The sequence below is a fragment of the Notamacropus eugenii genome, chromosome 4, assembly GCF_028372415.1.
Source record: "Notamacropus eugenii isolate mMacEug1 chromosome 4, mMacEug1.pri_v2, whole genome shotgun sequence".
NCBI classification, from domain to species: domain Eukaryota; kingdom Metazoa; phylum Chordata; class Mammalia; order Diprotodontia; family Macropodidae; genus Notamacropus; species Notamacropus eugenii.
The window spans coordinates 424,019,140-424,047,125 of record NC_092875.1 but is presented as its reverse complement, the minus strand read 5'-3'; the positions used below and the strand labels follow the sequence as shown (position 1 = coordinate 424,047,125).

General features: G+C 36.5%; 1 long non-coding RNA gene across 2 annotated transcripts in view; it reads left to right on the top strand.

Annotated features, from left to right (window-relative positions):
• Window positions 1-23,257, top strand: part of LOC140501823 (uncharacterized) — a 49,468-nt gene extending 26,211 nt beyond the window's left edge. The window contains exons 2-4 of one of the 2 annotated variants that reach the window (XR_011966374.1): window positions 4,573-4,695; window positions 5,674-5,782; window positions 22,943-23,257. This is a non-coding gene — a long non-coding RNA (uncharacterized lncRNA). Of the gene's footprint in view, window positions 1-4,572; window positions 4,696-5,673; window positions 5,783-8,815; window positions 8,964-22,942 lie in introns of those variants that run through there. The other variant, XR_011966375.1, reaches the window with a different exon arrangement.
• Window positions 23,258-27,986: the final 4,729 nt, after the last annotated feature.

Below are 27,986 nucleotides of genomic sequence, written 5' to 3'. Positions count from 1 at the left end.
CCGAACACTCTTCTCTTTTCTTTTTTAAAAACTTTGTTTGGTGATCTCATCAACTCCCATGAATTTAATTGCCATCTCTATGCTGACAATTTTCATATCTACCTATCCTGCCCCAACCTCTCTGCTGACCTCCAACCTTATATCTCCAACTGCCTTTCAGACTGGATGTCCAGTAGATATCTTATCAACATACCCAAAATGAAATTCATTATCTTTTCCCCTAAATCTCTCTCTCTCTCTCTCTCTCTCTCTCTCTCTCTCTCTCTCTCTTTCTGAATTCATTTGGGCAGGACCTGGTATGTCACTATTTTGGGGTCCCAAGCACCCCTAAACTTCAACATTCAACAGCAAGTATTTCCCAACCCCTATTAATTCTAGTGCCTTCTCTTTGTTAATGATTTCCTGCTTATCCAGTTTATAGATTATTTGTAAATTTGTAAATATATGTTTGCTTGTTATCTGCCACATTATATTGTGAGCTCCTAGAGGCAGTTCTTGCCTCTTTTTTTGCATCCCCAGCACTTAGCACAGAACTTAGTTTTATCTTTGGCTACATCCCCAGTACTTAACACTGTGTCTGGCACATGATGAATAGTAAATGCTTAACAAATGCTTTTTAATGACTTGAATGACAGAACAAATATAAATATATATTTAAAATTTTTGCTTCAATATTCATAAGAGAAATTGATCTATAGTTTTCTTTCTCTGTTTTGTCTCTTCCTTATTTAGATATCAGTATCACATTTGTGTTGTAAAAGGAATTTGGTAGGACCCCTTCTTTGCCTACTTTTCCAAATAGTTTATATAGTATTGGGATTAATTTTTCTTTAAATGTTTGGTAGAATTTGCTTGTGAATCCACCTGATCCTGGGGATTTTTTCTTAGGAAATTCATTAATGGCTTGTTCAACTTCTTTTTCTAAGATTAGGTTATTTAAGTATTTTATTTCTACTCCCATTAATATGGGTATTTTATATTTTTGTAGATATTCATCCATTATATTTAGATTATCAATTTTATTGGCATATAATTTGGCAAAATAGCTCCCAACAACTGTCTTAATTTCCTCTTCATTGGTGGTGAATTCACCCCATTCCTTTTTGATACTAGTCATTTTGTTTTCTTCTTTCCTTTCTTTAATCAAATTAATTAATGGTTTATCTATTTTATTGTTTTTTTTCATAAAACCAGCTTCAAGTTTCATTTATTAGTTCAATGGTTTTCTTGCTTTCAATTTTATTAATTACTCCTTTGATTTTCAGGATTTCCAATTTGGTATTTAATTGGAGATTTTTGATTTGTTCTTTTTCTAGTTTTTTTTTTTACTTGCATGCCTGATTCATTTATCTATTTTTTCTCCATTTTATTGATATAAGTAATTAAAGATATAAATTTTCCCCCAAGTACCACTTTGTCTGCATCCCAGAAATATTGGTATGCTGTCTCATTGCCATTTTCTTTCATGAAATTATTGATTGTTTCCATGATTTTTTTTCTTTTATCCACTTGGTTTTTAGGATTAGATTATTTAATTACCAATTAATTTTTAAGCTGTCTTTCTATTGTCCCTTATTGAATGTAATTTTTATTACATTATTATCTGAAAAAGATATGCTTACTATTTCTGCTTTTCTGCATTTGATTATGAGGTTTTTTTGTCCTAATACATGGTCACTGTCAATTTTTGTATAGGTACCATGTACTGCTGAGAAAAAGATATATGCTTTTCTATTCCCTTTCAGTTTTCTCCAGGAAGCAATCAAATCTAACTTTTCCAGAATTTTATTCACCTCTTTAACTTCTTTCATTTATTTTTTTGTTAGATTTATCTAGTTCTGAGAGGGGAAAGTTGAGGTCCCCCAATCGTATAGTTTTATTATCTATTTCTTTCTATAACTCATTCAACTTCTCCTTCAAAAATTTAGATGCTGTACCATTTGGTGCATATGCATTTAGTATTGATATGACTTCATTGTCTATGATACATTTTAGCAAGATAGTTTCTTTCTTTATTTCTTTTTAATTAGATCTATTTTCACTTTCGCTTTGTCTGATATCAATTGCCATCCCTGCTTTCTTTGCTTCAGCTGAAGCACAACAGATTCTGCTCTAGCCCCTTACCTTTACCTTGTATGTATCTCTCTGCTTCAAATGGGTTCCTTGTAAATATATTGTTGGATTCTGGTTTTTAATTCATTCTGCTGTCTCCTTTTGTTTTATAGGTGAATGTATCCTGTTCACATTATAGTAATGACAAGTAACTATGTATTTCCCTCTGTGTTATTTTTCAATTGTTTATCCCTTCTCTTATCCCCCACCCTCTCCCTCTTCACAAGTGTTTTGCTTCTGATCACCACCTTCCCCAGTATACCCTCCCTTTTATCAGTTCCCTCCTTCCCTTTCTATTATACCCATTCCTTTTTACTTCCTTATAGGGTAGAATAGATTTTTATATCCAATGGATGTGCATGTTATCCCCTCTTTGAGCCAATTTTGATGAGAGTAAGGTTTAAGATATGCCTGCCACACACATCCCCATCTTCCCTTTCATTGTAATAGATATCTCATGACTCTTTTATGTGGGGTAATTTACCCCATTCAATCTCCCTCCTCCTTCTTCTTCCAGTGCAATTTTTTCTCACCTTTTTATTTTGTTTTTGGGGGTATCATTCCATCAAAGTCACTTTATATCTACACCCTCTATCTACATACACTCTTTCTAATTTCTTTTATGATAATTAAGTTTTTAAGAGTTACAACTATTATCTTGCTATATAGAAATATGAACAGTTTAACCTTATGGAATTTCTTATGTTTTTCCTTTCTTGTTTCATTTGTATCTATTTATGTTTCCCTTGAGTTTTGTATTTTGAGGTCAAATTTTTTATTCAGCTCTGGTTTTTTAATTAGAAATGCTAGAAAGTCCTCTATTTCATAAAGTGTCCATTTTACCCCTGAAAGGTTATATTGAATTTTGCTGGACAGGTGATTCTTAGATGTAATCCTAACTCCTTTGTCTTCTGGTATATCATATTCTAAGTCCTCTGGTTCTTTAATGTGGAAACTGCCAAATCCTGTATTTGAACTGTTTCTTTTTGGGTGTTTGCAATATTTTCTCCTTGATCTGTGAGTCCTACAATTTAGACATGATATTCCCAGGAGTTTTTATTTAGGGATCTCTTTCAGGTGGTAATCAGTGGATTCTTTCCATTTTTATTTTGCCCTCTGGTTCTAATATATCAAGGAAGTTTTCTTTGATAGTTTCTTGAAAGATGCTATCCAGGCTTTTTTTAGTGTGGCTTTCAGATAGTCCAATAATTCTTATATTATCTCTCTGGGATCTATTTTCTAAGTCAGTTGTTTTTCCAATGAGAAATTTCACATTTTCTTCATTTTTTTTACTTTTTTAAATTGTGTTTTATTGTATCTTGATGTCTCAGAGAGTTGTTAGTTTGCACTTCTTCAATTCTAATATTTAAGGAATTATTTTCTTCAGGGAGCTTCTGTACTTCCTTTTCCATTTGACCAATTCTATCTTTTAGGGAATTGTTTTCCTCAGTAAATTTTTGTATATCTTTTCCCAAACTAGTGACTCTTTTTTCATGATTTTCTTGCACTAGTCTCATTTCTTTTCCCAAATTTTCTTCTATTTCTCTAATATGCTTTTTAAAACTCTTGTAGGAATTCTTCTTGGTCCTGAGACCAAATTACATTTTTCTTTGAGGCTTCACATGTAGCCATTTTGACACTGTTGTCCTCTTCTAAGTTTATGCCTTGATCTTCCCTATCACCACAGTAGCTTTCTATAGTCAAGCTGTTTTTGTTTTTTGCTCATTTTTTCCTACTTTTTCTTTTTTTGTGTGTGATTCAGTGCTTTTATGTAAGAATTGAGCTCTGCTCCTGCACTATCCCAAGCTGTTTGTGCTGCAGCTGGTTTTCACTGGACTTCAGGGCTTAGCTCAGGGGTGGGGAACCTGCTGCCTTGAAGCCACATCTGGCCCTCTAGGTCCTCAAGTGCAATTCTTTAACTAAATCCAAACTTCAAAACATAAATCCCCTTAATAAAAGGATTTTTTTCAGTAAAACTTGGACTCAGTCAAAAGGTCACACTCAAAGACCCAGAAGGCCACATGTGGCCTTGAGGCCACAGGTTCTCCCCCCCTCCCCCAGCCTAGCTACTTTCTTGCTCTGGAGAGTAGGTTTCCCTTCTTGCTTGTACTGGGTGATGAGCCCCCCTGTTGTTTTCTTTTGGGTATGGGGTTTAGCTGCTGACCTGCTCCAGGTTCCTTGCTTGCTGGGTTGCTATGGTAACAGAGTCTTTCTTATGGCTGGCCCTGGATGAGAAATCTTATTGGTGGTCTGCCTGTGGGCTATGGAAACAGGGTCTCTCTGCTAGTATGGGGGTTGGAGGGGTGTCTCATTGTTGGCCAGCCCTGGGGGAGGGCTTCACCCCTGGTTAGAAATGGGGTCAAGATCTCGCTGGTGGCTTATGCTGGGATGGGGTCACTGGAGTGAGAACCTGTTGCACTGCACAAATTATTCACTTGTCGGGGGTCTTCTGGTTTGCAGGAGGGCAGGGCCTCACTGGTGGACCATTCTGCTGCAGGCCTCCTGCAATGAGGCTAGCTGCTGCTAGCCTCTTGGACCTGGCTCCCTCCCACCCCAGTGAGACAGACCTTTCTTGCCTGGCTGGTAAGTTGCTTCCCTGCTCCTAGACCAATTCTGAAGTGGTTTTCTAGTTGTTCGGAGGGGAATTTGGGAGGTTTCAGATGGTTTCTTCTTCACTCCACCATCTTGGCACTGGAAGAAAAAAATTAATATATTCTTAATGCTATCCTGACAGCAAGGATTCCCTACTAATTCCTATCCTAAAAGGTAGAGTTTGCTAGAAATTATGAAAACACACCAATGTTGGTTCCGGTAATTGCAATCACACAGCCAGTATCATACAAAGTCCAAAATGTGGATGTACTGGCATATAAGTGCCATGTTGATCAACTGTGAAAGTTGAAGTTTTCCTCTCTTAATGATTTGATAAACATCGGAAGCTTTAGAAACATCCTCCTTAAAGCTATTTTGTGCTCATTGACTGCTTGGTCTGAGAATTCACCAGAGGCACAAAGTAAAAGCAGCAATCACACTGAAATAGTATGGTTTTTTTTTTCCTGTACCCATTAACATAATGCAGAGACAAGCTTCTGACTCTTGTCAGTTAAAAGGTGATGTTAGTTATTCCGTCAGGAGGGTTGGATATCTGCAACGGGGTATAATGTGGTGACTTTGTTTTCTTTGAATTCCTCTGAGGTATATCTTTTGAGCCCCTGTAGTTAGAAGTTCTAATGATTTTACTGGAGTCATTTTTTTGTAGCAATATGCTACAAAAGACCTGCTTACTTTTGTCTATTTATTACCAAAAACAAAAACAAAACAGACCTCTTGAAAAGTAACAGAATGGTGTTTTATTTTATCTTTATTTACTTCAAGAACTATATCGACTCATTCTAATGATAACGGAGATGCTGTGTTATATCATCTCCTCAGCTGATTTATGGGAAACAACAAGACGTAATAGGAAGAGTGAAATCTAGGCAAACCTGGAAGCCCTGGGTTTGGGTCTGGGTTTTGTGCCTCACCATCACTTTCATAATTGTGGTTTCTTTATCTGCACAGAATCATAGATTTGGAGCTGAAAGGAACTTTGGAGGTCATCAAATCTAACAAACTCAAAGCTACAGAATGAGGATAATAATACTTGTGATATATACTTCACAGGTTTATTGTAAGTAAAATGCTTTGTTAACTATATGCTGGTACATTAATGTAAGCTCTTTTAAAGATTATTAATTTATAATTGGTTGTCTTACAAACAGCTTCAAGTTCCTTGAAATTTTGAGCTCACATTACCATCTATATCACTTAATTTGCAATTAATTGTGTAAAATCTTGTGGTTTTTGCACTTCATTTTTGTACTGAGTTAACTTTTTGAGGGTATATATATATCTCATCTCTCCAGTTATACTGTGCATTTTTTGAGGATGATGACTGTGTTATGTGCTTCTTTTTATCTTGAACATACCTAACACACTACCCTCCATATCATGGATGTTTAACAAAGATATGGGTAGGAACAGGGGTTGGCCTTATGTGCTCATTAGTATAGGGAATGCCCAGAGGAGGAAACACCCTCTACTAATTCAGACTTTCACCTTCTTTGCCACCTACTTACTGTCTTAGAGAGTTGCCTAAAGTATGAAGAGTCTTGCCCAGAGTCACCCAGTCCATCTGTCAGAAGTCCTGAATTCAGGTCTTTCTGATTCCCAAGACTAATTGTCCATGTTATCTTTAACAAAGAGAAGTAGTAAAAACAGAACAGAAAAGTACTGGCTGATAGAAGACCAGTGATCCAGTGCCAGCTTGACCTCTAAGCTATCATGTGACTAGCCCCTGCCAACATACCTAACTATCAAGGACACACATTTGACTGGCATGATGTACAGCTCTAACATAGCCAACTCCCACAGGTGTACTATAGGGCCCCAGATCTAAGCTGCCCAACCAACGGAAACATAGACACAAAAGACGTAACTGGAGGTTATATAGATTACTCAGCTCTCCCAGAATTTCCCCCAGAGCAGAGGGGTTCAGGCACGGGGTAAAAGGGACACAAAATGAAAAGAATCTAGGGAAATCCTGGCCTCCTTCATTGCTCTACTCAGAGATCATGCTACTTTGGGACCATTACCAGATTCTTGCCTTACTCTATGCCACTTACTCTGTGGCAGCAGAAGATTTTCAGGTATTGAGGAAGGAGATAGTCTTGCCCTTAAAAGATCAAAATATTAACATCAGTTCTGTCCTTTACCCCATACACACCTTAAATGTGTGAGCTAATTATTACCTATAGAAGAGCAGCATCTAAGACCTTTGGGGTACAAATGCCCCTGCTGATTCTTGACCTTGGATTTCTGCCACCCTTTAGCTAATTTTGCATTAACACTAATCACATTGTCTTGAGCTAGTCACTTATTTTTTCTGGGCCTTAGTTTCCTCCCCTGTGATAATAATTCTTTCTAGCTCCAAAATTCTCTGATTCTGTGAGTCTAGTTCCTTTGTATCTTCTATACTCCTTCTTCCACTGATTTATCATTTGAGGACATGGTTCTACTTTTCTTCCTTCTTCTTTGAGGAGGGGGAAAGGGCCATTTTTTTCTTATCAGATCTATGTCACATACAATAAGGTGGACCAATTCAGAAGGAAGAAGGAATTCAAATAGAAAGAAGAAATAGGAAAATGCCATTTTTTAAAAATAGTGTTTCTGCTCCATGGCTCAAGGTAAACAGTCAATGTAAGTCTAGTTGGCATTTGATTTATCTCACAGGTCCTTTGCTCTTGATATTCTCTTGGGCTTTTTCCCCATTCATTGTATCATCTCACTGCTACTTAGCACCTCCATCAGCAAAAAGGAGAGAGAATGAATGAATGAAAAACCACTTATTAAACACTTATGATGTGCTAAGTACTGTGTTAAGCACTGCAGGATACAAACAGAGAAGTGAGATAGTTCATTTGTTCTCAAGGAATTCACACTTTAATTGAGGAAAATGCACATATGAGAGAAGGGCCCTAATCATAGCCTTTGGGAAATGTCCCTGAGAGTCCAAATAAAGCAGGAATTCTGAATTCTCTTCCTCGAGGATGGGAATGGAGGGAATGGGTCAGCACCCAGGCAAGAGAGAGAAAGGGCCTAGGGGTATTGGCAAGATGATTGAGAGAGATGGGCAAGGTCCTCTTGCTTGACTGAACCCATGGAGCTCCCATGGTGTCTGGATGGCCTGTAGCAGGGCATGGACAGGGTCTATTTAGAGAAGACTTAAATTTTTTGTCTCTAAGTAATAATTTATTCATCAAACACTTATTGAGAATTGACAACTTGCATGGTTCCTCCATTTCTATGTCTTGTATTAGTCACTTCACCAGACTGAACTGTTTCAACATTTTTGTGGACCACACAGATCAGTAAAAGTTCCTTCAGATTTCAGAAGAAAAACCTTCCCTATTACTCTCAGTAACTGAATTGGTTGTCCTTTAGAAAATTATAGAAAGAAAAATTACATAGAAATAAAATTACCTCACATAAAAAAATGTTAGGAAGGTATCACCTTGGCAAAAGAGAAAAATAATTTTCTGAGTTTAAAAGCTCAGTTATTTAAGCCAATTAAAATGGACATGTTTTAGATTTATTATGGTGCAAATTTTAAAAGTTTTGTCACTTAACTAGGAACAACAGATTCCTACCTAAGAGAAAACAATGGAATGTTTAATTTTTTGTTACATAATATTCCTAGAAATAAGAAAGTCATTTATTGTTATCTTTCTCAGAAAAGAAAAATATAGAATAAAAAATTATACCTCTCTCCAATCAAAACTGAAACTCTTTATAATGAATAATACAGTAGAGAAAAAAAAAAGAAAATGGGACCTTCTTTCAGGTCAGTTTTTAAGAAAATATTTAATACAGCATTTACTAGTTCTTTGGAGAGCTTGTACACTATAGAAATGCAGTGTAGACAGTGAGTGAGTCCTCCATATTCTCTATACTTTCCAGAGCTTCTCAAATGCTGTTTTCTACAGATAACACCACTTTTGCCTTCCTCACTACCAGAATATCTGCCATTTGCCCTACTCTGTTACTTTCAATCTTGTCTGGATGGCTGCTTCTAACACTAATCCTAATCTTTCCCATTTGTGGGTATGTTTTCCCTCCCCTTCTTTCCTCTTCTCTCTCCATTTCTTCTTCCTTGTCTCTTTAGCATCCTATTGCTTCTCCCTTCCTCGTTCCTTGGCACTAGGAAGAAAATATTGTCCTCTTCTGGAAAGCACCAGTCAGGACCCTGCTTGACTTCAGTGTGGCAAGCCAATCAATCCTAATAAATCAGGTATAATCTTTGCTTCTTTTCATCTAAAGGTATTCTTCTTGAGTGTTTGGAGGTTTCACTTGATCTGCCTAAGACACTTGATTTTAGTTAGAGGGTGGAGGTGAGATAAAACTTTATTGAGGACTAAGAAATATTTTATATGCTTTGACTCCAAGTTCCCAAAGTTTCATTCTTTCTTTTGTGGTAGATGTGTCTTCTTCCTTTTACTGTCAATTGAATAAGGTGTGAAATTTCCTGGATAGGGTTAATTCCATGACAAGGGGAAATTCTGCTTGCTCTCAGACTATAACAAGGTATGAACTTGGTATGTCCTTGGTGCTTATTGCCCAACTGAAATCATATTTATGATGATTAATAATTGATCTTTGTGCTTGGCCTTTAAAAAAGGGTATCTGGGTATCTGGAGAACTAAAGAGAGAGCCTACGAAGAGGATCCATTAGCAAACATGACAGATCATCTGCAAACTGCCCAAGTAACAAATGCCTGATGTCTTCCCAATTTAGCATTACACTATGGACAAATACTCCTTACAGTCAGTGTTTCAGTAAATTCTATACTTATTTTTTGTTATTTTGCATAGACCATATTTTATTACAGTAGTTGGTCAATATGACATCAGACCTTATGGGCAGTTCTATTCTCTACTGATGTAGCAAGCAATCTTTGCTAATATGCAGAAACAAGGTTCAAATTCTAAGGGAAAGCTCAGTAATGTGGATGCTTATTAATATAAATTTTTGTTAAAGTATGTATAAAATCATGTATTAAATATGAACAAGAGGAATGGGAAAAGTGATAGAAGCATAACTCTATGCTCTAACACTCTGAACAAGAGTCAATGGATAAAAAAAACCTGGACCTGAACTTACCATGTCAATTAATAAAGTCCTAAGAACTAAGTATTAAGGCAAATTCCTCTACTTAAAAATGTAGCCAATAATTGTGCACTCCTAGATAGCATTGATCTTAAGAGGGAAAGGAAGGTCATGTTGGTAAAATGTAACAATCGCCTCTGAGAGAAAAGGGAATGTGTTCAGAAAATAGTGGGCTACTTTTACTAAATGAATTAAGAATGGTACTCAAACTATCAAATGACAATCATATTGGTTTAATAAATGATAAAATTAAGTTATAAAGTAACAGGCTCTTCAGAAATAAATTACTCACTGAACCAAGTACACACAAAGATTTAAGGCCAATGCACAGTTAATCACTGTTGAAAAAACTTATATTTTACAAAATTAACTTGAATCCAGAGCCCAGCAAATAATCCCTTTAGTCTAGACAGAATATGGCTCAAAATAAATGTACAAAAATTTGTATAGACTATAGATTAGGTCCAATCATCTTTTTGCATTAAAAAGACAGACAAATGAAGTCTGGAATGACACAACTAACAAATTAATGCATTAGCCCGGGCTCCTAACACTAGCAATAAAATAGAGTCTTTGCCTTTTAAATAACCCAATACTATATGTACTAAAGACACTGGCATAATGTTCTTTCATGACAATGTTCCTAGAGTATTATTCACCAGATTTCCTCTTAAGTGTTACAGAACTCTGGGAATAATACCAGTCACCCTTTGATAGTCAACTCTGCCTAGGATTCCCTGACTGCTGCTTAGCTCCTGGAGGAGACCTGAGGAAACAGGAACTGTCTTCAAGTATTTGCAGGCCTGTTTTAGGAAGGGGAATTAGAATTATTTTGTTTGTTCTTTGAGGGCAGAGGTAAGAGTGGTTGGAAGCTTACAGAGAAGCAAGTTTTGATTCAACAGTCAACAGTAATTAGAGGCTACAAAAGTAAAATGGGATAACTTGGGAAATGAGGATTCTTCTTCTCTGGTGACCTTTAAACTGAAGTTTATTGACTACTTATTGCTATGATACAAAAAGTATGGGGTGGATTAGATAACTTCCAGGTCAATCTCTTCCAAATCTGAGGGTCTATGATTTTATTGAGATAAGAGTTTTAAAATTTTTATTTTATTATTAATCACTATAACACAAAACAGACATTTAAATAATACTTTAAAGTTTGTAAAGTGTTTCTTTTCTTATTTGAACCTTACATGGCAAATCTGTGAAATTCTTATTTGAATTTCAATTTCTTATTTGAACCTCATATGGTAAGTCCGTGAAATAGTTAAAAAGATGTTACCAATGTCATCATTCCATTTTTCTGTCCAATTAGAAAACCAATTTGATTGTTCCTTAAATATATGCTTAAATTATGTTTTCATTATTAACTGCTTTTCACAAAAGAAAAGGACCTAATGAACATTACACTCTCATTATATTTTTTTAGACACTCTTTTGATCATTGTTAATATACGTAGAAACTTTTACATAGCTCAGTTGAATTTAGTTTTACAAGTTTTTTATTGTGCCTACTATGAACCACTGTACTAGATGCTCATGATACAAAGACAAAAATGGAACAGCTCTTATGTTCAACAAACTTAAATTCTACTGAAAGGAAATATAAATTCAGATAGATGGATTGCTGTATAAATTTAGATGCAGAAATAAATAGATACATATTTTGCTACAAATTATTTTAGTGAGTAATCAGGAAAGGTCTGTAACCAGAAAGAAAACCTGTAAAAGGTAGTAGGTAGAAATATGAAAGCAAGTTCATAGTCAACCAGATCTCAAATTATTTACTTTAAAATAAAAGGAAGCAGGAGGTCTAGAAAAAGAGATATAAAAAGTAGGTATCCCATTCAGGGCAAGGGGTAGCATTTAATATAAATTAAGACTAGACATTTAGACTTGACATGCTTTTGGATTCTGAGATTAAATATAATTAAATATATGATAGAACAATTCAAGAGAGAAGTTTTAGATAGAAGGGGAACACTTTCTGCTTTTTCCTGGTTGTGACAAAGGTCTTCATTTTTAAATCAAGACATACTCTCTAGTGCTAACGTTAAAAATAGTCTGACATTGCTTTATAGGGAACTAGCGTAAGAAGTTTGTTGGGAGAAGGTCTTTTAATTTCCTAAGCATTATTGTTAATTTCTAGAATTTAGGACTTCCAATGTAATTATCACTGCTATCATGTAGAAGAGTTCTAATCAGCATAATTTTCCTGTTCTTTAATTTTCAACATTTTCTTTCTCAGCATGTGTGCTTATGCATTTCTTTCCCACTATTGGCTGAGGTGAGAAGAACATGAGGTGGGGGGGGGGGGAAAGTTAAGGGCTTTAATTGAACTTTAGTGAACTTATAAACTATAGAAAGAATTTTAATTGAATATAACTTGATTTTGACTAGGAAACAGAAAATTAAAGGAAGAAGTATAGTAAGGAACTGTACTCGAAGGAGTGAAGCATGTCACCACTCCTTTAATAGCTCTGTAAAATTTTTGGTAGCTATAGTCAAGAGCAGTATTATAGAACTGGTGTCTTGCCTGTGAGTTTGGAAATGTACTTACTGGTCTTGCATATGGTTTTATATAACTTCTTGATGCTTCTTTTCTTATATGAATACTGGTGGTCATGGGGATCTCTGAATGGTACAGTTGACTACCTGATGCTTGTGATTTTTTCTCCTCCCTACTCCTTTTGTATCAGGAGAGTTAATCAGTCATGATAATTAACTTATAACTTCGCCTGAGGGCAATAGAATGTTTCCTTAGGTCTACATGTTCTGATGCTTTTTGGAGCTTAAATAAGATGAAAAATTAAAAGTACAATTGTAATTGCTCGGAGCTCCTAATTAGGAAAATTCCTAATATTCAAGCAGAGATTTGACTCTCAGTCCTAATTTTAAATTAGTGTTTATTTCTAGCTAACCTTTCCTCTTTAAATCTGAGTCAAAAAACAGGATATAGGGAACATTTAGAAAGAAGAGATAAGAGTATATTAGAGTGTTTGTTAAAAGGCAGTCATGAGTAAGAGAAACTGAAGAAAGAGAAGACCTTTTTTTTTAAAACTTCCTTCATTTCTTGAGTAGTTCAGTATAACAAGTAGCATTAACCTAAGTAATTTGCCCTGAGATGCTTATAAGAGCAGGGCCAATGGAGCTAATTATGTCCTCAGTGGGATAAGGAGTCTGTCCTCCACTGCAGCTGTGTATCAGCAAGGACCCTGACATACACAAGGATACCTGCTATAAGAGGTTCTTAGATCTGCATTTCTAAAAGGAAAGGCAACTTTTGAGGGGTCAACAATCACTTTAACCAAGCACATGTATCATTCCTTTAGTTCAAGGGAAAAATTCAGCACCTTGAATGTCAGAGAAAATACAGAGAAATCTAAATCAACAGACAGGGCTTTCAACTGCCTGACAGTAAGCAATACATACATCACAGATCAACATACTGATGCAACTGCTTGACCATACATACATTACCATACGTTACCAGAGAGGAAAGCACCAACATCTAGGTTTTCAAAGCTCAGAGGCTGTTTAGCAGCTTCCCAGACTCTCATATGGCACACAAAACTTCTTCCAAAAACTAAGCCCCCAAAATAAAAACCTCACCCTCAGAGTCTATACATTTTTCAGAACTAGAGAGGATCACAACCCTTGGGAATCAGTGTCTCATTAACAAAAGATGTTAACAAATCTTCCCAGGCCCATTAATGGGTGGGAAAGATGTTTAACCATATTAAAATGATTAACAATACAAATACATATGCTATTTCTAGTTAAAGAAACTCTTGTTTCTGTACTTTACTCCTAGGAAAAACTCTTGGTTGACTTGATTATACTAAAACAAAACCAGCAAAAGATCCTACTTTGCTTACCTTTACTGTTCAGTTCCTACAGCACTCACTTTTGCTTTCAATCTATGTTTCAAAGATCATGAGTATTTTTGTAAGAACTCTGGTCATGATGCAATTCTGATTTCTTAAACGTGTAATTCTGGCTCAAAGTTCAAAATAGTACCAAATGGTTCTTAGAGGAGAATGCTTATTCCTCTGAACTACAACTTCCAGGATGCCACTCAGTTCTCAGAACCCTATTACACTTAGGGATCTGGTTAAAATTTGATACGAAAGGTCATAGTGAAGTCCAGCTCTCTCACACAAACTACAGCAAATAAATGAAGACTGCCAAAAAGCAAACAAATGATAATGAAAACCAAATAGAAATAAAAGCGAGCTTTTACATCCGCTTCCAGAATATCACAAAATGACTAGTAGGGGATGATAGCTGGGGTTGTTCAGGCAGACTAATGCCAGTAAAAGCAAACAGAAATAGGGACAAGAGTCTTGGCATGGAAACTAATGCAAATTCCTGCAAACTTACCCCAGAGCAAGCTAGCTTTCTGAATAGGATGGTAGATTTCCCAACATTGTGTTGCTATCAGTGGACCATATAAGTTCGCGTATCAGTTATTCCTTTGCTCTCATGTCGGCACTGGGCTGCCTCCTTTTCCAACTGTAAATCTCTCCAGTATATTCTTTGCTTCATTTCTCCTTGTACAAATATTCATTCACAATATGCCACATCTTGCTTGTGGCCTACCACATGCCTCTCCATTGATCCTTAGGCAACCCACAAGTTTCATTCTTCAGAGATTTCATCAACCCATGACTTGTAGTCATGGAGAATATCACTAGGATAATATTGTTATTTTTAAAATGACCTTTGTTTCTTACTTATAAATTTTCTAATGTATTTTTCACCATCTTCCACTATGCCTGTCTTGCACTGAATGTATTGAGTATTAAAATCTATGTTGATTGAATTTCAATCATTCTTATTGAGTTTTTAACATATTTTTTCTCCCCCCTCATTCTTTGTAACAGTTTTGAAATATTTTCATGGTGGTCACTTTACAAATGCTTATTGTGACCACTACCAAATGCTCCATAAATTATATTTCTTATTGCCTTTACACAAAAAGTAAACTCAACTCTGACAACTCTTTTAAGTGACTCTTGAAGTAGAACCTGCGAGTCATCCTTTCATTTTACTGAAACTTATTTTTGTTGGTTTTTATCTATAATGAAAATGTTGAAAATAACATTATTCAGTTCCTTTAGTAATGCATCTACTTATTAGACATTGCATGAGCATCTCACATTCAGAGTTTCAAAAGATGTTAATGTTTATGAATGTTCAAAAAAATTTCTTTATACCTTTCCCACCACTCTGCCACTCCTGTTCCTGAAAAAAAATCTCAAAAACTGAAGGTTATTATCAATTTTTGTTTGTTTCATGGTTTGCCATAGCTGAAGAACTTAAGACTAAAGGGATAGCCCGTAAGTGATAAACTTAGTAAGATTGGTCTTAAGAAAGCACATCTAATTTATTTGCAAAACCATACTTGTCTTTTCAGTATGGGAGAATCAGAATTAGGAATATTTTCATCCACAGTTTAAAAAAAAAACTTTGGAGCATGAGGAAGTAAGAGAGTGTACTATCTTGTTCTGATTCTAGTCAAGGAGGTATAGTGGGAAAACAACCACCAAATTGTACCTGAATTATGAGAATAGCTCTGGCCACTGAAATAAAGTATGCATCCTCTGATGGTAGCACCCTAGGACAAAACTTCAATCTCCTTATGCTAATTATGTCTCTATGTCTGACAGAACTTGCACCCTGTTGTCATAGTCTTCAAAAACTCGACATTACCTCCATACAATGATGAAGCGTTAAGTAGGACTTTATGGTCTAAAGTATTAACATAAATAAAACAACTAGATATAGCTTAAGAAACAAATATCTTAAGATGTTAAAGCCTTGATTAGCAGTACCCTAGATATTTTATTCATCAAATTTTCTTATTTGCTGCACAAATTAGCAATAATTTGTTAATAACTAATAAACTATCATTAATGAATAAATATATCTAAATTATACAAGTATAGTTATGTAATATATAAATATTTGTATAACTATATACATAATTATATGTCTATAAATCATATGATTTATAAAATAATAAAAATGAAATGCACATAAAAATAAAATTCCAAAGAATAATTTAATTCTATTTCACATCAAAGCTTTTGTATTAGGACAATTAATAGCATGATAAGAATGGCATGAGAATTGGAGTCAAACCATGCTTCTGATGCTTTGCTATTTGAGTGACTTTGAGCAAGGTATTTAACCTCTCTGGACCTCAGTTTCCTCATCTGTTAAATGAAAGGGTTGGAGTGGATTGATTCTGAGGTCTCTTTCAGGTCTAGAGCTATGATCCCAGAAAAAGGAGCCAAATCTTCCTCTGACTTTGCAACATCCATTCTGGCCATGCTTGTCACCTCCTGCTTAATGCAGCAGTCCCTTGAAGGAAGGTGGCCTGATTAGGACTTCCAACTGCCCTAGTACAAGGTAACTTCTGCCTGCTGCTGCCTGCCCAATCTCCCAAGCAGAATGTGGAGAGCCTCTGGTGTGCAAAGAGGAAGAATCGTTCTTTGATCTCAGGCCTCCCATCTCCTGCTGCAGTTTTGTCTACCTTTAGGAAGGAAGAGGAGTAGTGAAAGAGGGTTTCCCAAATTACCATCCAACCATGTGCCTCCCATCTCATACTGCACTTGCCTCCAGTCTGATCTTTAATCTCCTTTGGGAAGAAGAATAGCACCCTCCACTTAATAATGAGCTTTCGTACCCTTCATATTCCGGTGATTCTGAACTTCTCTGGGTTATTGTACAAACATCATTCCCTACCCTACTCCCACCACCTGATGCTTCATTCCTATTCCTGTCAAATCTCCTACCCCAGAGTTTCAACCAATCACCACCCAACCCTTCCACCATACTGTGCAGTGCCTTTTCCAAAGCCAGCAAACTTCCTTTTATTCTCTGTCTTTTCCTCTCCCACTCCTTCCATCTATTGGCTCTTACTGACACTTGGCTCTTTTTCTAACAATTCAACCTCCCTGGTTACTCTTTACAGCATTGATTGTACCTTTTCTCATTCTCCTTGTCTCAGTGGTCAAGGCTGAGAAGTTGGTTTCCTCCTTGCTACCCTTTGGCATTTCCAGGTTTTGCCTTACCTCCATCACTCAGTAACCTCTCTTCTTTTGAGGTTCATGCAATTCATATCTCCCATTGCATCCTGGGCTATCTCCAGTCATCTTGATGAATAACAGGTCACTGGACCCAGGTGGCTCTGGAGGAGAAAGTGAAGCTGGTGACCTTGCACATCCCTCCCTCCCTCAAATTCAAGTCAATTGCAAGTCATGTCATAATCTCAATGTCATGGTCCTCTTTGAGAACAAAGGACAAATACAACAATTCCTGTCTCCCACATAATCAAAATTCTGGTAGCTATTGTTTACAGAACTTCAGGTCCCTCTCCTTCCTTCCCCTCCTACATCACTTTTCACCTAGACTATTGCAAAAGTCTCATGATTGGTGTCTCTGCCTCCAATCTCCCTGGTCTCCCAGTTGCTAGTGAGTTATTTCTCTTCCTATCACCATGTGTAACATTTTCTAGTGTATTTATCCCAAGAAGAATATAAGTTTCATCTAGACAGGGAATATTTTGTTTTTGTTCTTGTTTCCTTTTTTCTCAATGGTTTAGAAAAGCTAATAGCTCCTAATAAGTACATCAGGATTTAGTTAAATAAACAAACCATTAGACTGAGAATAAAATGTCCATGTAGGAAAATGCTACCAATTATTAATTACTAAAAGGTATCTGGCTGACACAAACCTGTAATTTTATTCCTGTAAGGAATGTCTCCTGAGAAAACCTTCTCTACCAAGGCAAATCAGCAACTATCCTGCATTGTCTAGTCTTAAACAGTTGCCAGGAGCACTGAGAGATTAAGGGATTCACCCAGGATCACATAGCCACTATATATGTCAGAGGTAACATTTGAACTCAGATCCTCTTGACTCCAAGACCAGATTTCTATCACTATTCAACATATTCTTTTTTCACATGTATTCACCAAAATTAGTTGTTGAATATTGGCACCAATAAACAGCAATAAGCCTGTAGATGAAAGGGAGAGAGTAAAGGGGGGCGGGAATAGAAGGTGGAAAAGAGAGGGAGAGACAGAGAGAATTGGGGAAATTTTTCATCCTTTTTTAGGGACTTTAAATATTAGTTGGAAAGTTTCTGCTGTGTCACAGTTACAAGAAACTTCAAAGATCATCTAGTATAGACCCCTTCTCTTTATTCATTCATTCAATAAGCATTCATTAAATGGTTATGATGTACTTGGCACTATGCTTAGGGAGCAGAGGTACAATGATGAAAATGAAACAGTCTTTATCCAAAGAAACTTAAATTCTGTGGGGGGGAGGGGTGTACATATAAAAGAAATCACAAAATATTTATAAATTTATAATTTCCAAGTATACTTACTAACAACTGGGGAGAATCAGGATAGATCCCATGATGAATTGTGTAAATCTGACCGAAGATGAAAGAATAGGTAAGCGTTAGAGGTTTCTTCTAATCCTTTTGAATCTCTGATCTCATAATGAATAATGAAATGTGTATAGTAAATTTGCTTTCTTAAAATCAGCCATGATGACCAGCTGTGTTTATACCATGTGTGTTGTATCAAATGTGTTTTCAAGCTATTTTGAATGGAATTGCCTTTTCTATAATTTCCTCCTGGATTTCATTATTACATAGAAATGCTCTTGATCTTGTGGGTTTATTTTGTGTCCTCCTTCAGAGAAGTTATAATTTGTTTCAATTTTTTTTTTGCCTATTCTTTAGGGTTTTCTAAGCAAACCATCATGTCATTATCAGAGCTAATTTTATTTCCTCTTTGTTGCTATTTATGCCTTTAATTCTCTTCTCTTGTCAATTATTATCAAATGTCAAATAACAATGGAGGAAGGGGGATCCTTGCTTTTACTGAGGTAAAGCTTGAATTTACTAGCCTTTTTCCATTACTGGGAAAGCTATTAGTGTTTCCTCAATGCAAATAATCATAGTTGTTTGGGGTTTTTTGCATGTTTGTTTGTTTAGAGCCATTATTTTTTATCATATTGAAAACTGGTCCTTCCACGTTTATGCTTTTTAGGGTTTTTAGCATGCGTGTTTTACTTTGTCAAAGATCTTTTTTATATAATCATGTGGTTTGGGATATCTTGGTTTTAGGGTCATTAATTATATTTTTCCCTACTGATGAATCATCTCTTCATTCCCACTATAAATCCTATTTGACCAGCATAACCAATTTTAAGGATACTTAAATTATTTTGCGTGTGAATATATATGTATTTGTATACATACATACACACATATATATGTATATATATTTCATCATTCATTATGAAACTGAGGACTCAAAAGGGTTGAAAGAAACCACTAAATATCATCTAAGCAACTTCTGCATCTTCAGGCTGACTCACATAATCCACTATGGGATCTATCCTACTTTAAATGTAGAAAATCCCATGTTCTTCCCAAGTAACTAGTTCCAATGTTTAGCATCTTCTTGCAGGAAAATATTTCTCATATAATATTTAATGTAAAGTAGATAATTACATTTATTTGATAGGTAGATAGATAGATAGACAGAGACAGACAGACAGACAAACAGATAGATAGATACATAGACAGATACATAGATACATAGATAGATATAACATTTATTAAGCAGTTACTATATGCCAGGAACTGTGTTAAACACTGAGAAAACAAATACAAGCAAAAAGAAAGACAGTCCTTGCCCTCAAAGGAGCTTGTGTTCTAAAGCAGGAAGCCGACACATAAAAGGGAGTTGAAGAACAAGGTTAGGGAAGAGGATAAAAAAGTTTTCCAAGGAGTCTTGGGTTAAGCCTGATTTGAAATGAGCATGGCTAGCATGGGTACTTCTTTAATGAAAGTTCTGGAGAGGAACTCACCAAATGGTAATGGTTAAGGATTGTACCCTCACGAGAAGGATGCTGCAGTAGAGATGGAGAAGTCATTCATGCTTTATTTTTGTACAATGTAGTTACCAAAAAAAGTGACCAAACATTTCAGGGATGCAAATCTCACCATAATGTAATATAGAACTTTCCAACAATGCTATTTGTCAAAAAATGGAATGAAGTATTTCAAGAAAATAGTGAACTCTCTGACACCTGAGTAGAAATCAGATGTTCACCAGCCAAGCATGTTGTCAAAGAAACTGCTAAAGTGTGATGGTGAAGAGCAGGGGAGGGATAGAGTTTGTGTGTGGGAGGGGTGAGGTGACCCTGGGGAGGTGGTGCTGGAGGTTCAAATAGACCAGTTTTAAGATTCCTTTCATTCCATTCTAAGGTAAACTACTGCAAAAGAATCATAAGTGGTACAAGTGGGGCTTAGTACGTAGGTGGAGAAGGCACACATGAAGTGATTTAAGGAACATCAAAAAGACCCTGGTGTTTCTTTCACCAGCCCTGCCTTTCCAAGGTGAAGGAAATTCTTAGGTTATTCACTTTTATGGTCTATTAGATGAATCTAAGTTGATAGGTCTTAAGATTCATAAGGAATAAGCATCGAATGATATTGCACCATTGAGTGAAGTATTAGGTAGATGCATCCAATACAAATAGATTCTATTTGTAGATTTAAATAAAACCTATTTTGATGAGTTATCTTGATAAACACAGGATTAGAAGCAGGGCTAGGGACACACACACACATATACCTATGTAAATGCACACACATATTATGTGTATATATGTATATATGTCTTCTTTTTTTATAGCCTCTTCAGAATTAGCTTAAAAATACACTTTTTCTAATTATTTCAGAATAACTCAAACTGGGAAAAATAGCACTTCCAGATGTCAAATTATATCATAAAATAGAAGTTATCAAAGCCATCTGATACTACTTAAAAAAAGAGAACTATATCAATAGCTAGACTAGACAAGAGAGAATCAGAAACAATGAACCTCAATAACCCAGTGTTTGATAAAGGCGGAAAACATAAAGTACCTAGAGAAAAGCTCCTTATGTGATAAAAACTGCTGGGAAAACTGGAAAACAAATTGGCGAAATTAGGCTTAGACCAACACCTTTTACAAAATTCTGCAATACATTCTAAATGGTTATAAGACCTTAATATTTAAAGAGCATACTATAAAAAATAAGAAGCTATGAGTAAGAGGTATATTCTTAACCAAACAAGATATAGAGGCAATGAGAGGTAAAATACATAACTGATTACATGAGACTGAAAAGCTTCTGCACAGACAAAATTAATGCACTTAGGATAAGAAGGGAAGCAGTCAAATAGGAAAAAAAGTCTTTATAAACAATCTAAGATACATAAATAATTTACATATGTGTGTATATATATGAAATTAGTAGGCATTATATATATATATATATACGTGTGTATGCATAAATGAAATTAATGCATGTGAATGTATATGGAATTAACAGGCATTCTCCAGTAGATAATTAGTCAAAGGATATGAATATACAGTTTTCAAAGGAATTGCAAAGTATTAAGAACCATATGAAAGAATGCTCCAAATAACTAATAAGAAAAATACAAATCATTGAGGCATCACTTTGTGCCCAATAAGCTGGCAAAAATGACAAACGAGCAATAATCAATGTTGAAGGGTTTGTGGAATAATAATACTAACACATTATTGAAATACTATAATAATTTTGGAAAGTAGTTTGAAATTATGCAAATAAAATGACTGAAATGTCCGTATCCTTTGAACTAGAGATTCCCTATCACACTTATACCCCAAGGAAGTCATTAGAAGGAAGTATTAATATACAACAACATAATAGTAGTGCTTTCTGTGGTACCAAAGAATCAGAAACAAAATAGATGCCCATCGATTGGGGAATGGCTAAACAAATTGTAGTTCATTAATGTACTGTGCTGTAAAAAATAATGTATGTGGTGAATATAGAGAAGCATGGAAAGAGTTACATGAACTGAAGCAGAATGAATAAATACTATAAACAGAAAAAACGACCACCTGCAAAAAAATCAAAAGTAAGTGTAGCAAAACTATAAAGATCAAGCATGAACTCAAATGAAGAGATATGAGAGGATATCACCAACCTATCCATTTATGGAAATGAGAGGTCCACAGATGTTGCACATTGCACATGTTTTTGGACTTTTTCAATGTTCTAATTGGTTGTGCTGACATTTTCTTTGTCAGAGAAAAAAGAATAAATCAAATCAATAACAATCCATTCATTTATTAATTAGTTCAGCAAGCATTTCTTATGTACCTTCAAAATACAAGGTACTGGGTATAGGAAGAACACAAAGACAAAATGAAAAGTAATCTCTACATTTAAAAAAAAAAACACGACATTTTATTGGATTATTGAACAATTGCTATGTATACAAGGCAGTTCCTGGGTATATATAGGGACCTCTGTCTTAAATGCTGTGTAATATAAAGAAAGTTACAGATTTTCAGAGAATTTTTTCCATTTTGTTTGCATTTTTGAAGATGCAGTTATGGTTTGTTTTTAGTATCTTCATGTGTGAAAAAAAATATGTCCCATGTGAAGAACAAGTTAAATGTATAAAAAAGAGAGCTTAAAGTTTATTTAAAACATAATAATAGCATACACTTTTTTTAGTGTTTGTAGATTCACATGTTTTTAGTACTGGAAAGGACCTTAGAGATCATTTTTAAGTGATAAACTGAAGCCCAGAAAGGTTAATTGAGCTGCCCTGAATCATATAACTAGTCAATGGCACAGCTGGGAACTAGTCTCAGGTCTCCTGTTCCATCAAATGTTCTTTCTAGAAATGTGCACTTCTCAAGTTAATTGTAAGATGCTGATCAATTGCCATATGTCCAATTTATATAACATTATCTCTGGAACCTGTGGATCAGCTAGGCATACAATGGATAAAGTGCTGGATCTGGAGTCAAAAAGCCCTGAGTTTCAATCCTGCTTCAGATATTTCCCAGCTATGTTACCCTAGGCAAGTAACTTAGCTTCTGTCTGCCTCCGGTTCTTCAGCTGTAAAACAGGGATAGTAATAGTACCCAACTTTCAGATTTGTTGGGAGGATAAAATGAGATATTATTTGTAAAGTACCTAATATAGTACCTGGAACATAATAGGCACTTAATAAATGTGTCTTCCTCCTTTAGTTCATAAACCACAAGACCAAATAAATCTTGACTAGGTGTCAGAAGGTTACCTATGAAGGACAATGAGAGACAGAAGTGTACGGTATTCAGACAACACTGGACCAGGAGAAGGGAGTTGTGCACTGAAAATAATAAGCAGCAGCTGACAAAAGAAGTTTTTGTGGGCACAGGCTGGGGTCTGGTATGGGAGCAGCCTGTGGAAATCCTCAGTGAGAACAGCAGACTTGTAGAAGCTACATCCAAGGAGACGTGATTATCTGAAAAGGTTAACAATTGTTTGAAAATTGTGAGGACTTCAAGGTTTTCTACAGTAAAGCAAATATTTGTGAGTTTTTCATTTGGTTCTTTCTGGGTCTGTTTAACGTACTAAAAACATACAGTAGTAAGTTGTGGCCACAGTGCCTACTCAGCCTACAAGGGCCAATTCTTACCAGCACTCTGGGCCAATATTTCCCCAGAATGTTCCTTAAATTCAATTAAGTTTAAAAAAAAAAAAACAACCTCTCTAAAAGTCATCCTGGTCTTATATGCAATATGGGTACGAGTACAAGGATTTCGTGAGATCCAGCTTTTTCTTTACCTCTCTAGCACTTTAGCAGTGCCCAGAATAGAGTAACTGCTTAGTAAATAATGCTTCTTGATTCATTATTTGATGTGAAGACAGAAGTAACTGAACAAAGCTGGTTTCTTTCCCCTAGTTCTTTGTAAATAGGCCTTGAACTATAGCTCTAGAACCAAATGATGTAAGGCTACAAAAAGCTTTTTTAATATGCTTCACATTTTCATAACTTGCAAATTTTAAACAAAAGGACCACTGGTTTTTAAATCACATATTCTTGTAGCAGAGGACCACAAATTCTTAACATTAAAGCACTTCATCAGAAGGCTGTCTACTAGAATGTAGAGATAGACAGGGACTGGATCTGTAATTTCCTTATCAATTAGTCAATCAAAAAGCATTTATTAAGGATTTACCATGTACCAGGCACCCTGCTAAGAGCTAGGGATATGAAGAAAGTAAAAAAAAATCCTTGCCCTCAAGGATCTCACATTCTAATGGAAGAGACAACATGTAAACAATTATGTGTATACAAGATACAGAGTACATGGAAGGTAATCTCAGAAGAGAAAGCAGTAACAGCTGTAAGGACTTAGAAAGGTTTTCCTATGCATGATGGGGTTTGAAATGAGCCTTGAAGGAAGCCAGGGAAGCTGGGAGCCAGAAGTGAGGAAGCATGGAGGACAATTAGTTTGAAATAAGGAGTTGGAGATGGAATGTCATGAAAGAATGAATGAATGAATGAATCTTATAATAATTGCTTACCATGTGCAAAGCACTGTGCTAAATGCTGGGGATGTAAATAAAAAAAGTAAAATTCCATACTCTTAAAGAACTCACATTCTAAACTCCCAGAAATAGCTCTGAAAACAGCAGTGAGAAAAAACTTGAAGCTTGGGACAGTGTCCCACCACCTCCATCCCAGAAGCAGAGCCTAACTTTAACATAAAGTTCAAAGTCCAGAAATAAGCTGGGAAAATGAGCAAACAACAAAGAAAGACAAGGTCATTAAAAAAAGAAAAAAAGCTGCTATGGTGACAGTGAAGATAAGTACACAAACTCAGAAGCAGAATGAAGACTGAACAATTAACAGCAAAGCCTCAAAAGGAAAAAATTGTAGGGGGAGAGTGAACAGGTGCAATTCCCTGAAATCAGAAACAGAGGTGTCCCATTCCCCAGGGTGTCTGAAAACAATCAAAGAAATAAGGGAACAATAACTGATTGATTAGTGTGGAACCAGTTTTCGGATAATACATATGGGGTGTTTGGGATGTACAATTGTGAGAAAACTCCTTGCATCAGTCTTTGGCTCTGACTGAATTTCTGGACCGTATAACCATCAGTGTGGTAATTTACCTTGCTGCCACTTTCATCTTTATTGAAGGTGTCCGACCACATTCTTGAAAACATCATGCTAAAGCATACAGCCCTGCTTCACCCCATTGGTGACTGGGAAAGTGTGAATGCATCATCCATTATCCAGAACCCAGGCCAGCATGCTGTCATGAAACTGGAATTCAATATTGATGAACTTCTCTGGACAACCATATTTTGCCATGATCTTCCACAAGCCCTCATAACTACCAATACCAAAGGCCCTTGGTCAGACAGATGAATGTTGTACACAGACTTCTGTTCTGCTCATGACATTTCTACTGGAGTTGTTGGGCAGCAAACATCATATTGACTGTTCCTTGGTCCTTTCTGAAACCACACTGGTTCTTGAGTAGATGACCATCTTCCAGGTGAAGGATGAGCCTATTAAGGAAGACTCTGGAAAGAATCTGCTGGCAATGACAAGGAGTGAGATTCACTCTGTGATTGTCATAAAGACAATCTATTTCCTTTTGCTTTATAGAGATGGACAACGGAGTTTTGCCATACCAGAGAAACCTAATGGCACTCAAAACTTCTTCTTCAGTTGAAAATTCAGCTAGAGAGGGATTGACTTCAACCCAAGGTATGTGGTCAGTGGCTTCAGCATTGACTGATGATGGTCTGCTGAGAACACTGTAGAAGTGTTCAGCTCATCTCTCCAGGGTCATGCCCTTTTCACTAATCAGTCTGGCTCCATCAGTACTGTGTAATTGAAATACACTATAGGTCTTTGGCCCATGAATAACCTTCAGGGTGTCATAGAAGCATTTTGGGTTGTTACTATCAGCATAAAACTGAGTTTCATCTATCTTCTTATTGAACCAAGAATCATGTATCTCTCTAAGCTTCACCTGCACTTTACTTTTGATGGAATTAAACTCTGCCTTTTTAGAGACAGATGAACTCCCCACTAGTAGACGTTGTAGAGTTCTCGTTTTTCACTTAGTAGCTTCTGAATTTCCCCATCATTTTTATCAAACCAGTAGTGATGATTGCAAGTGTTCTGACTCAGATGAATAAATGTGGTGCTGCACACCAAATCTCTGAAAGCTGCCCACTCCTTTTCTGTTCTACTATTACCAACAGTGTGTTGGCTCAGCTTTCCCTCCATATCAACAACAAACTGCTCCTGCTAGGAGAAGTGCTCTGATCTGTTGACATTAGGTTTCTGGCAGTCATCTTGCCTTAGAGCTGCAGCTTTTATTGATTGTGAATGCTTAGCTGGGAGAGGATAAGTTTCTCATTGATCCAGCACTCTGGCCACACATGGCCTTTATCACTTTCACATCCTATCTGTTTCTTCTCTTTATAAGGACATAGCCTATGAAATTCCAATGTATACTTCAAGGGTGCACCCATGAAGTTTTATTGTGTTTAGGCAAATGGAAGACAGTGTTGGTGATGAGAAGGTCATGAGATGCACAAGTTTTCAGTAGTAAGTGACTATTGCTGTTTCCCATTCCTTCCTTCCCAAGGACTCCCTGTCACATCTGTGCCTACTCTGGAATTAAAGTCACCCAGAATTGCAAGCTTGTCCTCTTTCAGCACATTGATGTTGAGGGTTTCCAGGTCTTCATAACATTTTTCTTTACCTCATCAAAGTTCAGCATGGTGGGAGTACGTGCACTGATGATTGTAACATAGTACTTTCCTGCAAGTGGCAATTACATTGTCACAAACCTGTCATTCACACCTTTTGTGAGGTATACAAGTTTATTGACTAGATTAGATTTGATTGCAAAACCGACACCAACTCATCATGATAACCACTCCAGAAAAAAACTTGTATCCAGCTCTGACTTCAATAACCTGACCTTCATTTGCCAGCCTTGTTTCACTCAGGGCTGCTATTCGGATGAGATACTTGATAAGTTCTCTCACCACAAGAGCTATTTGTCTTTTAAGTCTACTGGATTTTGTGTTGTCCATAAGTGTACACATATTCCATATGCCAATGCTGAGTCGAATCATCATCACAAAAGATTTTTTACATTTTGGGTGGTTTTGACCACAGAGCAGGATCCCCACCTGCCACAATTAGCAGACCAGGGCTAAGTTAGGTGGAGACAATTTTAGGGCACCTTTGCTAGCCCCTTCCTCATTCCAGGAGGTGAGCAGTGTGGTCTTTAAAAAAGACTGGTCAGACACCTAGGAGGCTGTTGAATACTCCTTCTTCCAGTGAGAAGATGACCCTATGGTCTGGGCCACCTGTGTACAGGATTGTGACTACAGCTCCCAGTGCATCTATACCAGCTACTTTGTCTCTTGCCTGTCACCACAGGACTTTGAATACAAATTAGATAATGAAATAGTAAATAGTAAAATGTAAAATGATAAAAATAGAATGATAGCATAATGTCTTTTGACTTGCACATAAGCTGGATTTAAGTGAGGCAGAGTTGCACAAACTTATCAAACTCTTCCAAAGTCAAAGAATTCCAGGGGCAAGACAGAAGAACAACAGGCAATGGCTCAGAATTCAGTGGATGACATCGGTGTCCATGATGTCTAGCCAAGCTCTAAGGGCTCCATGGCACCTGCTTCCATCACCTTCATGGCCCACTGGAACAAATTGTTCACATCTGTCTATTCCACCAGTGAAGTCTTCACATGCTTGGGGTAGACACCCCCAACTCACCAAAGGGTTTGAGGTCTGTTGGTTACCCTCAACCTAGCTTAGCATGCCTGTCAAGAAGGCCATAGGTGTGGCCACTGCACATGCTCTACAGCTTCTTGGAACTACAGGTGAGAATTGAGTGGCCATTGGACACCGAAGATGGAAAGTAGTCCTGAAAAAGGGCTCTGCAGCCCTCACACCAGAGGCACTAGTCTTCTCTGAACACCTGTATGCTCCGCCCATCAATCAGGTAATGGTTGAACATGATCCTATGACTGGGATGGAATACAGTTGTGCTACAAGAAATGACCAGCAGGATGGATTCAGAAAAACCTAGGAAGACTGAGATGAACCAGGAGAACATGGTTCCCAGTAGGGGCACTATGTAAGGACGATCAGCTGTGAGGCAGCTCTTCTGATCAAGGTAATGATCCAAGGCAATTCCAATGAAAAGTACTCTCCACTCCTGGGAGAGGATTGATGAGTTCTGA